Here is a 13,862-nt window from a genome sequence, read left to right on the forward strand (position 1 = left end):
GATTAAAGCATGCAGAAAATGTTTAATTTAAATATCAGTAACTGTTCTAATGTATTACCAGTATAGATACATTTATATATATCATTATATATCATTCATCCAATGGGATTATCATGTAAAGATATGAGGATAATAATAGAGCCACAAGTAAGACTGTTTAAAATTAGTTTTGTTTCAGAAGCTAAATAGGAAACATTTTCTGAGAGAACATGAAAATAGATCAGGGGAATTTTAAATAATGTGTTTCTTTTTTAAAAAATTATGTTTTACTGATTATAGTATTACATTTATCCCACTCTTTCCCCCTTTGCCCCCCTTTACCTCTCACCCCCGACTCCCCCAGGCAATTGCCACACGGTTGTTCATGTCTGTGGGTCATGGGTATAAGTTCTTCAGCTACTCCATCTCCTTCATTGTACTTTATACCCCCAAGGCTATTCTGTAACTACCTATTTGTACTTCTTAATCCCCTCACCTCTTCACCTGTTCCTCTACACCCCTCCCATCTGGCAACCATCAAAACGCTCTCTGTATCCATTCTGTCTCTGTTTTTGTTGTTTGCTTAGTTTGTTTTTTAGATTCAATTTGTTGATAGATAAATATTTATTGCCACTTCATTTTTCATGTTTTGATCCTCTTTTTCTTAAATAAGTCCCTTTAACATTTCCTATAATAATCGTTTGGTGATGATGAATTCCTTTAGTTTTTTTCCTTGTCTGGGAAGCTCTTTATTTGCCCTTTGATTCTAAATGATATCTTTGCAGGATAGAGCAATCTTGGCTGTAGTTCCCTGAATTTAATTACTTTGAATAGTTCTTCCCAACCCCTTCTGGTTCCCAAAGTTTCTTTTGAGAAATCAGCTGACAGTCTTACAAGAATTCCCCTGTAGACAACTAACTTCTTTTCTCTTGTTGCTTTTATCTTCTCTTTATCTTTTAAGATGTTTTCTTTATCTTTAACCTGTGGCATTTTAATTATGATGTGCCACAGAGTGGGTCTCTTTGCATCCATCTTTCTGGGACTTTCTGTGCTTCTTGGACTTGCATGTCTATTTCCTTCACCAAATTAAAGAAGTTTTCTTTTATTAATTTTCAACTAGATTTCCAGTTTCTTACTTTTTCTCTTCTTCTTCTGGCACCCCTATGATGAGTATGTTGAACATCTTGAAGTTGTCCCAGATGCTGCTTATACTATCCTCATGTTTGGGGGAATTCTTTTTTTCTTCTTATTCTGATTGGTTGCTTTTTGCTTTCTGTGTTTCAAATCATTGATTTGATTCTCAGCTTCATCCACTCTACTGTTGTTTCCCTATAAAATGTTCTCTACTTCCTACCTTCTGACTGGATCTTTTTAATGCTGTTTAGGTCCCCACTCACTAGTTCCTTGAGCATCCTTATAACCAGTGTTTTGAATTCTGCATCTGATAGATGCCTTATCTCCATTTTTTTTTAGTTCTTTTTCTGGAGTTTTGATATGTTCTTTTATCTGGGCCATGTTTCTTTGTCTGTTCCTTTTAGCAGCCTCTCTGTATTTGTTCCTGTGTATTAGATAGAGCTGTTATGACTCCCTGTCTTGGTATCCTGGCCTCATGTAGTAGGTGAACTGCAGGGTCAGTGGCACAGCCTCTTCTACCACCCAAGCTGGGTACTAGAGGTTTACCCTTTCTGTGGGCTGAGTACCCCTTCCTCTTGTACTTGAGCCTTGGTGGCTATTGGCAGATAATGGAAGGGATTTACCCAGGCCAGTCAGCTGCAGGGATTAGCTGTGATCACTGACCACCAACCTCTGCCCTCCATGGAGGATCAGCTGTGCAAAGGGCAGGGTGGTAGTGCTCCAACATGGTCTGTATCTGTCCACTGGGTATGTTGGCCCTGGGATTTTCTGGGTGGTGCAGGCCAAGATCAGCCCCCACTAGTATTTTGCCTGGATCCACTCTGCCTGAGCTATAAAGCAATCTGAGATGGGCTTCTACTTGTGCTGGGCTTGAAGATTGGGGTGAAGCTAAACTATGAATCTAGGCTGGCGGCTGCTAGTGCTGGGCCTGGGCCCACTTTTCAAGAGGTACAGCAGCAGGAGGCTCTTGCTGGTTTGAGAGGATTTAGGAAATTATGAAGCATGAACCAAGACCAGCCATTCAGATGGAAAAGCAGCTTGGGTGGGCCTGAAGAGAAGAGATCTCTGAGGATCTCCTGTATGAGGCAGTGTTAGCCAGATTGATAGAGTCTTAGACGTGGCATCAGCATGCCAGCTCTGTAGTTCTGTGGCTCTGTAGGGGGAGGGTTCAGAAAAAGGACAATAGCTTCTGCCTGTCTTTCTGTCTGGGAGAAAGATATACCTCTGCTCTTGCCTTGATGCTAGACACTTCAGTTTTTCCCTGTATGCCATTGGTGCCTTTCCAGCTGCTACCCTAGTGCTGGAGTTCAGAGGGAGTGAGTCTGAGTAAGTCTGCGTAGGTTCTTTAAGAAGAACTGCTTGGAAGTCCAGAAGTTCCTACCACTGACTCATCTCCACTAGTTTTTGCAGCCAAAAGTTATGGGGACTTATCTTCCTGGCACTGGAACCCTGGGCTAGGGGCCATGGTGCAGGGCTGGGACTCCTCACTCCCAAGATATCCCTCCCAAAATTTTAGCCACCGCATGTGAATGTGGGACCAGCCCATTCCACATCTCTGCCCCTCCTACCAGTCTGTATAGATGTGGTTTCTTTAATTTTGTAGTTTTCTGATTTCCATTCAGCTCAATTTTTGACAGTTCTGAGTGATGGTTGTTCTCTATTTTAGTTGTTATTTTGATGTGGTTGTACGAGGAGGTGAGCCGCATTTATCGATGCCACCATCTTGACCAGAAGTCAATAAATTGTTTCTTGACTTAGAAGAGGCATGCAGAAAATGTATTTGATTTTTTGTGTATTTGTGGAGACCTTATACATTAGATGATGCATGACTATATTTTAAACTTTCTATGGGTGAATTAAAAGAGTACCCATAAAGTAGTTTCCCTGAGAATACTCAAGGAAATAATCACAAATATTTTCTGACTGTTAGAAAATGTTAAGGAGAAAACTGACACAGTAATGTACCCTCCAAATAACAGTTTTGTCTTTTGCTGAATTACCTAGAAAATGGCTTCTGTTTTTCATTTTATCAAAGCCATGCTGAAATGTCCAAAGAGTAACAGTTTAAGAATATTCACAAGAGTTTAAAAATGTGCAGGGTAAAAATAGAAAGTATTGAAATAGAAAAAAATTCAAAGAATTGCTTTAACCTCTTGTGCTCTAACAGATCCCTTTCACAGTTAACCAGAGAGTGAATGGCAAAAGAGAAGAGATCAGTTTGGAAAGTGCACCCCAACCTCTATCTTCTCAAAACTCCAAAGCCCTTTGCTGTACTATTAAAAGATAAATATACTTGGAAGTATAACTTAACCTGGAAAAGGACCTTAGAAGGTGATTCAACAGCAGTACGTGCAAATATATAGTACAGATTATTGTACACACTCCTGACATTGGGAAATATACATATGCCACTTCTAAGGTCTCTTTCAGCTCTGTAATAGACCTTGCATGTTGAGTGCTTAATATATACCTAAGGCTTGTCTGCTTTTCTTTATAATGACAGCAGAATATATTTTTTTTCAGTTATAGTTTACATTCAATATTATCCTGTACGAGTTTCAGATGTACAGAAAGTACTCAGAAAATCCTGTGCTTTTTCAGAGTGGCACCCCGATACTTCCAGCACCTGCACAGCCCCCCACACAGTTGTCACCACTCTGTTGTCTGTCTGTGTCCTGTGCTGCAGCCCACATCTTCATGCCTATTTTGTAGCTATCAGTTTGTGTTGCATAGTCCCTCACCTCTTTCACCCAGTTCCCCTGCTCCCCTCCCCTCTGACAACTGTCAGTCTGAACATACATCTTCTAAAACTTGGTAATAATTGTAACATTCAGTTGGTAAAATTTAATTTTAAAGCACTGATATAGTGGTGTCTTATGGACCAGCAGTTTTAACATAATGCATATACAGGCTAACTTTGAGTAAAATAAATAGCTGTAGCAGTGTAGTCGTTGTCACACACAAATAACTGTGTGAGGTATTATTAATGTTTTCTAGATGTAATAATGTTATTCTGTATCATGCTTTATAGTGATGGTTTACATTAGGACCTTTCTTTTTTATTTTTCAATTATAGTTTGCATTTAATATTATTTGGTATATAACATTTTGTTTTAGTATTTATCATTTATAAAGATTTTATCATTAATGTCTTCTCCCCAGATCACTTAATCATGAAGCTTTGGATGTTAGCCTTATCCATTTATGCATCCATCCATCCATTCATTCATTCACCCATTCAGATACTTATTGAGCAATTGCTACAATGATATTTTTTTAGGTAACCATGGAAAACATAAAAGTGACTAAATATTTGTTTTGCCAAAATGAGGAAACCTGCTTTATATACTATATGGTTCTAGACACTCATAGAACTTTATAGACTAAGTATAGAGACTGATTGTTTAAGTAATGTTAAATTCTGGCATATATTATGGTTTCATATACCTACATTTATTTAGTACTAAAGAAAAATGCATTGTTTTTATAGCTATGATTATACAAATTTAACAAATATATTTATACTTTGTCTTTAAAGTTCTTAATTTTAAATATTAGCCTTCATAAATTTTCTATCATACACAATTTAATATAACTATAGACATTATATATCCTTCCATCTGCAGTTATTGTAAAAAACATAAAAAGTTTAACCACAAATAAAGTGCCTCTTCTTAAGTAACCACTACAACTTAGTGGAAATGTATCCTTTCTTTGTTCAGTATCCTCTAGCACACTGTCTACAGCAATTATTGTCAGAAAAGATGCCTTAAATATGCTTGTGTTTCAGCTCAGCAGTAAAGTTTAGTGGGTTAGAAATGGCCTAATAAATATTAACATTGTCATTTTCGTGAAGAAAATGACCAAAAATAAATAAAACCAGCAGTAAATAAAGAGGGCCTGAAATTGACATTTATAAATAGCATAATAAATATTTTCACTTCACAAGATATTTTACTTCTATATAATAATAATTTATTATTATATTTATATTTTATACAATTAGTTATAAATGTCCTGGGGGTATTTTCTGTGTGATTTATTAGTGAATTTTCCTGTCTGTCTTATATATTGTAGAAATATTCTATTAAAGGGCTTTCTGTTGTCTGCATACATTCCCAGCATAAGCCAAATTCATGGTTTACATCAAAAGTACATTTATTGTTTGGGACAATGGACTTGTAAGCCACATCCAGGTGATGATGTAAGGAAAATGATCTTATTGGCAGCTGTCAAAAATCATGTTCTCTGGGTGTTTTTTGCCTGCCCTCCTTGCTAGGCGTGCCTTTGCCTTTGACTCACGACTGTCGAGAAGGACACAAACAAAACTTATTTGCAATTTGCAAAAAAATAGAAGGGGGGAATCAAAGGGAGGGGGCTCCAAAAGACTGTAAAATTGTACAGCATGAGTCCTCTGATGCATGCTGTTTTCAATCTGCTGTGTGCCAGTTGGAGGCTTGGGGAGTGTGTGCGCGCACGAGAAAGGATAATGCTGAGAAATGATAGAGTGGCTGTGACCTCCAAGCTCAGCCTGGAAATCCAAGACATTGATTTCACTTAGCATTCCTGCTGAGAAATCTGGCGGAGTGCAGTTGTAATAAAAGAACAAGATTCTGTTCTAATGGTAATGGCGTATGACAGACATATCACTTTGTCTGTCCTCAGCACCAGAGAGAGAGTTGGGGAAAGGTCACCTGACCTGCGCTTGGTGTTGTTTGAGTGCTGTACTGAGCTTTGAACTGCTGCTTAGGAACATAATTATTTATAATATTCAACGATTTAAAAAAAAGCCTTTAGAGAACTCACAGTGAATCTCTAAAACCTGCACATAGGAAATGGGTTCTATGAATGGGAAAACTTGAAAAGGAATCTGGTCTCTTCCAGATGCGCATTGGAGAACATGAACAGTGTTACTTGTTGAGTTTTACATGTGTCCGTGAACTTACTGTTTGTGTACTGGTTTCATTAATGGCTGACAGAGGATCATTGGTTTAACTTTTTTAAAAGATGCTTTGATTTTATTAGGCACAGGCTAAGAAAAGATGTGTTTTTCCTGCTCTCTTTTTCCAAAGGTTCGGAATTCAGATCATCAGCAGGTTTTTTAAGTTTCTCGTGTGCTCCATAAAGTCTTAATTCATGTATACTTGTCTTTTTGCAGTTACTTAATTTTTTCTCCTCTTAATTCTACCCCAGGACAATTTTTTATTGCTCAGTGAAAAGAAATATATTTAATTCGTCAGTGATAGGCTAATAGCCCATGGCCTCACAGCTGTGTTTATGACTAAATATTGGTTAAAAAAATTGAATGAAAGTATGAAATCTTGAACTTTTGTGCACAAGAGATCCTGTTTAAAGTAAAATGTAGAAATAATTTTACTTTTCATATTAAGAAAAATTAGTTAAGGTATTATTTAGCAGTATTGGCTATTAAATTTCAAATTCAATATTGCTGCTTTGAATCTGCATATTTTTCCTCACAATGATTAAACTTTTGTTACAGTTTAGCCTTCTGCCACAGGATGGACACCCATGTATTCAGTGACTTTCACTTTTGTACCACGTAATTCTCTATTTAAATTACTTCTACATTATTTGTTTCAGATTTTTAATAACCTAGATAGCCTTTGGTTTGTGATAGCAGTTGATGTCTTGATAACATTTGTTTTATAAGAATAGTCATATTTTTAATAAGAGAATTAGTATCAGCCTTAAAATAGTCCTCTTAAGAGAAGACTATTTTTACTTAGTTTTACACATGACTCACACAATTGTTGGCAATGTATAAACTTACAATTCCATGTTATCAAGAAATCATCGTATGTCATAAATGTGTTAACAATCTGAACTTCATATTTCAAGTGTTTTTCCTTGGCAAAAGTAGCCAAATATACCCATCTACTGGGAAAATTATAAGAACAACTTATAAACACTATTAAATGTCTCAGCATTTGATGAAAACTTATTGCCTATAGTAACCAAGAAGTTAGTTTGAAAAGCTGATGACAAGAGACAATTTCTGGGTGCTTTTCTGTTAACCTTGCAGTGACCCTAGTCCTCCCCCTGGCTGGTCACAGTTATGTCTCTGTCAATGACAGGATCATAGATCGTCCCAGTCCATTTTTTGCCGTTGTTTTCAAATACTCCCAGCAGTGATGTTCCCATTTGCTCAGCAGTAGCACCTGGGAATTATGACAAGATAAGAAATATCTTTTTCCAACAAGCCAGAAACGGTCCTGGCCAGCTTACCAGACATAATCAGATTTTTTGAGGTGTAATATCCTTGTAAATATTGGTTGAAATTCAGAAGCCAGAAGTGGAACTATACTGTTAGCAGATCCTGTGTCACCGTCAGGGTAATGAAGATCTTTTCTGATTTGCCACATGCAAATGCTAGTCACGTGCTTGTGTTAGAAATGTTAGAAGTACCAACGACTCCTGTTAGGGTGCCTGCTTTTGCTGGTAATGGTACCAGTCCAGTGGTTGCATGCTATCAAGTAAGGATATCAGTACACACTGATCTAAAGGGTGGAATTTTGTAGTTTAATACTGAGTCACAAACTGTGGTACACATACACACGAGGATATTTAGCATTATGTGTGAATATGAGAAACCAGAGGATAATCATGATTCCTCTTAATTGAAAATTAGTTCTAACAGGAGATTTGGGAAATAAAGCTTTTTTGCTAACTTTGAAACTGTTCTAAAATGCTGGGGGAGGAGGGAGGGCTGAACACATACAGTATATCCACAACCAAGTTCAACCATCACCAACACTTACTATAAAAATACTATTTTTACTATTTGAAAAAAAAAAACACCCTTTCAAGATAAAGCACAAGGCATCAAAGCGATTCTGTAAGTTTGAAATAGAGAAGTGCCAAGGTCTCCACAGGAGTGTTTCCATGAAGGAAAGTTCAAAAAGCACTGCTCAGTATAACTATGACTTCATTTAGTATTTTTCACATTTTATCTGGCCACGAGAAAATTTGAGTCACAGTAGTCGCTAAGATGTAATTTCCATTTTGTTAAATTTCCTTAAATCCTACTATTTGACTTAGTCTTAGAGCTTTCCAGGTCAAGATCTCAAATAATTACTACTCACTCACTACACAGGCCTAGAACTGGTCTCTGAATGTTGTATCTCCAAGTCATCCACTTAAGCAGTATCCATAAAAAGAAGATGCCGTCCATCTATACATGTAAGATACAAAAAGTCACTGATCCATCCTGAAACTGCTGGACCTGTTCTTTTGTAGATTTCATTTCTTCTACAACTTCAGAACAGAAGGAGATGTTAGTCTCAGCTAATTATAATGACATTCAAACTGACCGTTTTCTATTCTTATGCTTTAAACACTGTCTGGCATATCAATTAAATGCTAGAATCTCCTTAAGACCTTGCTCTGTACAGCTGCTTTGTGCTTTGTGGAAGAGCTGTTGAACACTCTTTGCTCCCTCATATTTCAGTATCTGTGAAATACCTATTTTGTGAGCCTTTGAGATGTGATATGCATGTGTCGTATTCAAGACGTGAATTCATTTGCAGAGCGTTAAACTGTAAATGTGGCCCATTATCATTATCATCACTTTCTGGGTGGGACGTATTTATGGTGGCTGTAACATAGTAGCTCTGTCATTTTAAATGAAATAGCTTTCTTTTCGTAGTCCCATGTGGCTAAACTGAAATATGTTAAATGAAGTGTTATCAACAGAACCCCTGTGATGAGCCTCTTCCTTCCTTTTTTCATCTATCGATATATTCAGTTGACAAGAATCTCAAAAAGTCAGGTACTTAAGCAGAGCATTTCTGAGTGCAGTGGTATTAAATGCCCAAGGAGGTCATTTGGTGATATATTCTTATGACTTAGGAAGAAGGGGGTTGGTCACATGTGTGTCATAAAAACAATAAGAATTACAAAAAACAAACAGAGATAGACTAGTTATATTCTTGGCATTTAAAAAAGGCAACATATACTGAGGGATTTAGGTAGTGGCCTTTGAATTCGGCGGGCCTGGCCTCTGGTTTCCAGCGTACCATTTTGTTTGGACAGGAGCCTGTCTTGCATGCAGCAGCTAGCTCTGATGAGTCGTGTCAAAGCTCTTTAATAATGCAAACCAAGATGTTGAGCGTGTTGCAGACACAGGAATATCCACAGAATCACATTTTTTTAAGTGAAGGTTGCCCTCTCCAATAGGTCCAACCCAAACCAGATTCACTATCCAAAAAGCTATGCATTTAAAGCATTTTAATTTTAAAACCAGGCACTTAAAACCTAAATAGTATATGAAAGAACAACAGAGCAATATGAAATAATGTTCCTCTACTGAAGTGTGCAGTGCAACCTCCGTGAACATCATGGCTCAACATGCACCAAACAAAAAACGTTCGCACCTGTAAGTTTTTCTCAAAGAAAGGATGTACTGAGCCATATGCAAGCTGAAAAAGGGACCAGCTCCTGGGGCATGGAGTCTAATTCATGAGCAGCAGTGCTAGATGGAGAAGACACAGTGTCTCCCATCCGGGTATTGACAGGGCTCTTCCATACAAACACTTTGGGAGAGAAAGATGGAAGTTACTTTGAAAGGATTACACTGGCTATCGTTAAAGGGGATGGAGTGCAGATAGTTCTGGGATAGGCACATAGTCTGTGAGGAAGAAGTGTTTGCTCCTTTGCATTGGTTGTGGTTAACAGTCCAGAAAAGATCATGTCCAACTCTGTAGTCGGCTCTTTGGCTATTTTCTCTAGATCAATGTAAAAATAGCAACTTTAGAAGTTAATTCAAAGTTTCCACATACACTTAGAAATGTTATCAGACTTTGGTTGGTTGTTGGTTTCTACCTGCAGTTGCTAACTCATTAACATCTCTTGTCTCTTTCATTCTCTGGCCTTGTCAGAGACAGAGAAAGCAAAAGTACACATCTGTTATCTTTCTTTTTAGAGAATCATTTATCCTTTTGACTTCCCACAACATTCTTCAAGTCAATTAAAATCTTTTGTTATCTATCCTAAATAATTGATCAGAGCCTCATTTGAGCTACTGATTGCTGACCCCTTTCTCCCCTTTGGCCCTCACTTGGATTAGAAGTGTTTGAAAAGAGAATTGAGAAGTGACACCATGAAAGATTATTCTACACCTCCGATTTCCCTCTCTGTATTGAATTAAATATATTCTGCTTAAAAATTCTTCCATATTCATGAATAAGAGGAGTGGTAATGGTTTCTTTCAGAAATACCCCAGACTATAGATGTGTTATTAAAATTACAACTACTAATGTTTCACTTAACTGATGAAAATAGTATATCATATTTATTTTAGATTTCATCAATAGATTTTTCCTGACAGAGAACAAAGCATTCTACTAATGCATTTAAGAGTATACAGGAAAGCCCTGGCTGGTGTAGCTCAGTGGATTGAGCGCAGGCTGCGAACCAAAGTGTCGCAGGTTTGATTCCCAGTCAGGGCACATGCCTGGGTTGCAGGCCATGGCCCCCAGCAACCGCACAGTGATGTTTCTCTCTCTCTCTCTCTTTCTCCCTCCCTTCCTTCTCTAAAAATAAATAAATAAAATCTTAAAAAATAAGAGTGGACAGGAGATAGAAAACAATGTAGTAATTATAGAGATATAGATGTAAGAGTCAAATATAAAGAGATGTAACATTCTAACTTGAAGACAGATAAATTCCAAACTCAAAATACTCCAAAGTTTCATTTATTTAACAAAATGTATCAAAGGTTCTGTTTATAGAATTATGGAAGTTGAAGGAAGAAGGAAACCCAGAAAGCTTGTAGTCCAACTCATAATGGCCAGTCACGAGGTCACTTTGCCTCTGTCTAGACTCCTACTAGGCACTTCATAAGGTGGCATTATTTTCTAAAGAGTAGCTATTAATGTCACAATAGTCATATATAAATAGAACTATAATCAACTTTCCAGTATTCCAACTTGGGATTCTGTTGAATGGCAATTGTATTTGTTAGTACTCTTTCAATGGCAAGTGATAGACAACCCAGCCCAAATGGATTGAGCAAAAAGGAAATGTATTCATTAACATTTTTTAAAAGGTGATTCTTACATCAGGAGCTCAAACAGTAGGACATGGAATTGGTCTCTATCTCTTAGGTCTGTTCTTTTCTCATTCTTCAAAGAACTGCCTCTCTTTAATGTTCTGTAGCTCCTTGTGCTTACACCTACCATTCACTGACTCAACAAATCTGAATGTACACCTTGCAGGTGCCAAATTCAGTTCAGGGCAGTAGAATTAAGCTACTACAGCAAAGAACATAAGAGTTTGCCCTCTTAAGATTTTGCAGGTTAAGGGTAAGAGACAAACTGTAAGTAATTAACCAAATAGGTGATTTCGTATATTATAAGTGCTATGAAGAAAATAAAACATGGTAAAATATGTAGTGCCTGGGGACAAGTGAGGTGATCTTCCTGAGTTACAAAGGAAGCCCTTTCTGAATCATGAAAGTGAAAGAACCTACCAAGGCCTGAGGGAAAGGTCTTCCAAACAGGAAGAATAGCGATTAATTGCAAAGACCCTACTATATCAGCGAGGTTGACAAACTCCAGGTTTAGAAAATAGGCTGGGGTAGCTAGAATGCAGTGAACATGAGGGGGAGTGATATAAACTGAGGCTAGGAATGAGAAAGACTAGATCACGTAGGACTTTTTCATAATTGGGAGTTTGAAATATATTGTAAATGTTCATTTTTAAAGAGACATTATATATTTTCCATTTGTCAGACCACTTATTAAACTGCTGTAATGATCTACTTAATGTCTTCCTTTCTTAGGGTAATATGTCTTTGAAGCAAAAATTTTTTTTCTTTTATCCCTTGGACCCATTAATATTTTAATCATCTATACAATACTTCCCTAGAAACACTCATATATTTGAGCCCTAATAGCCTGTCTTGGACCTTGCCATTGGAGAGACAAGGCCACTTAATTCAACAACTATCTGTCAATTGCCCATAATGTGGTGATCTGCATCCTTGGACATGAAGACGCTGGTGAACAGTGTCAACAGGTCTCTGTCCCCATGGAGCACAGAGTTCGCCGTGAGGAACATGGTGAGGGATATGGATAGAAAGAGACGATCACATGTACGGGTGGCAAGTGAGTGCCAAGGGTATGGATTGAACTTCACATATTTCCAGGGGATTTTTCAGATTCATGTCATTAGAGATTTTTCATTAGTAGATAAGAAAGCACATGAAATTGATAGTACTTGTCATCACCTGTGGGAAGCAAATTAATGGTTGAGTTTTTGGAGTGATATGTTGGTACTAAGACTAATTATATGAGTATTGATTTAAACATAGCCACCTTAAAAAATTAGAATTGCTGTGTATAAGTGCTCATAAGAGTTTCGGAATTTTTATTTTACTTAATGTCTTTTGTGAAAGTTATAAAGCCATGTAAGAAAACAGATCCTAATTTGTAATTAATCTGGTTTTTGCTTTTGATATTTGTTTTTAAAAATTTTTAAATTTCTACCCCAAAATTTATAATGCAGTATTATTTCAGCAGCTTTGCCAAGCACAGAAGACTTGTAGCTGTCAGTGAAAAATGTGCTACAATCTTAAAAGAACTGCAACAGAGTAGTTTTAAGTTATAAATAGCTTAATTTTTATCATTGGGCTCAACCTGCAATCTCCTAAATAGAAAATTTGTGAGAGGACAACCTCCTTTCAAAATCAGCACTCCCTTCTTTCCTCCATTTCTTCCTCCACTTCCTCCCCTCCTTCCCTTCCCTTTCTTCTTCTTCTAGTTATAAATTTTACTAGTCTTGCCTCTTGTCATAAATATGCAGTGCTACCCACTTAAAAAAACTTTATCAAGTTTCTGTACAAGTTTCATAAATAATGTAATTATTTTCTTGGCAAAAAAATTCATTATATGATTTATTTACAATTGTACATTTATAATGCACTTAAAATTCTTTTTATTTTACTGATTTTGAGTTTATATTCAAAGTTCTGATATATCTGTTTTATTGTTCTATAAAGGGAGATACTTTTTCAGTTACACTTATTTTTACATTTTCTCAAGCATATACAATATGGAAGTGGTATCATAATTGCACAGTTAACTTATGGAGAAACAGAAACTGTTTTAATCCAGTGCCTTTCCAAAGTGTTATAAGATACTGTTTTCCATCATTATTCATATTGTTTTTCATTACTTCTAATAACCAGTTGAAGAACACATATTCTTAATTATGGTTCTTTTAAACAAAGAACAGTTACAATTGTATAACTTGATTAGTATTAAATGTGAAAAAATGCCTTCAACTGATGCACAGTGAATGGTATAATTCATATTGATTGATAATTATTGTTTAGGGTCTGCCTATATCAGCAGACAAATTTGCAAGCACATATTTCTTATCTCATGTATCTTAAATTTTGAGAACATAGACAAAAATAGCACTGAAAATATAAAATACCTTTTTTTGGAAATAAGGAAAATTTTTATAACTTCTTTTACTTGAAAATATATTTTATTTTTTTGTATACTGAATTAAGAAGTTTGGTCATTGACATTTTAATAAGTATTAAATTTGAAAATACATTCTTAATGGTTCAGAACATTGAATATTGAGAAGAACTTATGTAGCAGGTGCTACTTGGAAAGCAGCATACCTATGGATGCACATGTCTAAACAGCTAGCAACTTCCCTTAACCTGAGTTCTAAGGTGTCCTAAGTGTCTCATGGCAAGAATATGCCCTTTTTTC

The 13,862-nt window shown here is 36.5% G+C and overlaps 1 protein-coding gene across 6 annotated transcripts in view; it reads left to right on the top strand.

The window, feature by feature from the left end:
* The window catches only part of SOX5 (SRY-box transcription factor 5), a 930,694-nt gene that overhangs the window by 854,230 nt on the left and 62,602 nt on the right, over nt 1-13,862 (top strand). The gene's annotated exons all lie outside the window — the stretch shown is intronic.

The sequence above is a fragment of the Phyllostomus hastatus genome, unplaced genomic scaffold, assembly GCF_019186645.2.
Source record: "Phyllostomus hastatus isolate PE091 unplaced genomic scaffold, TTU_PhHast_1.1 phas_scaffold_93, whole genome shotgun sequence".
Taxonomy (NCBI): Eukaryota; Metazoa; Chordata; class Mammalia; order Chiroptera; family Phyllostomidae; genus Phyllostomus; species Phyllostomus hastatus.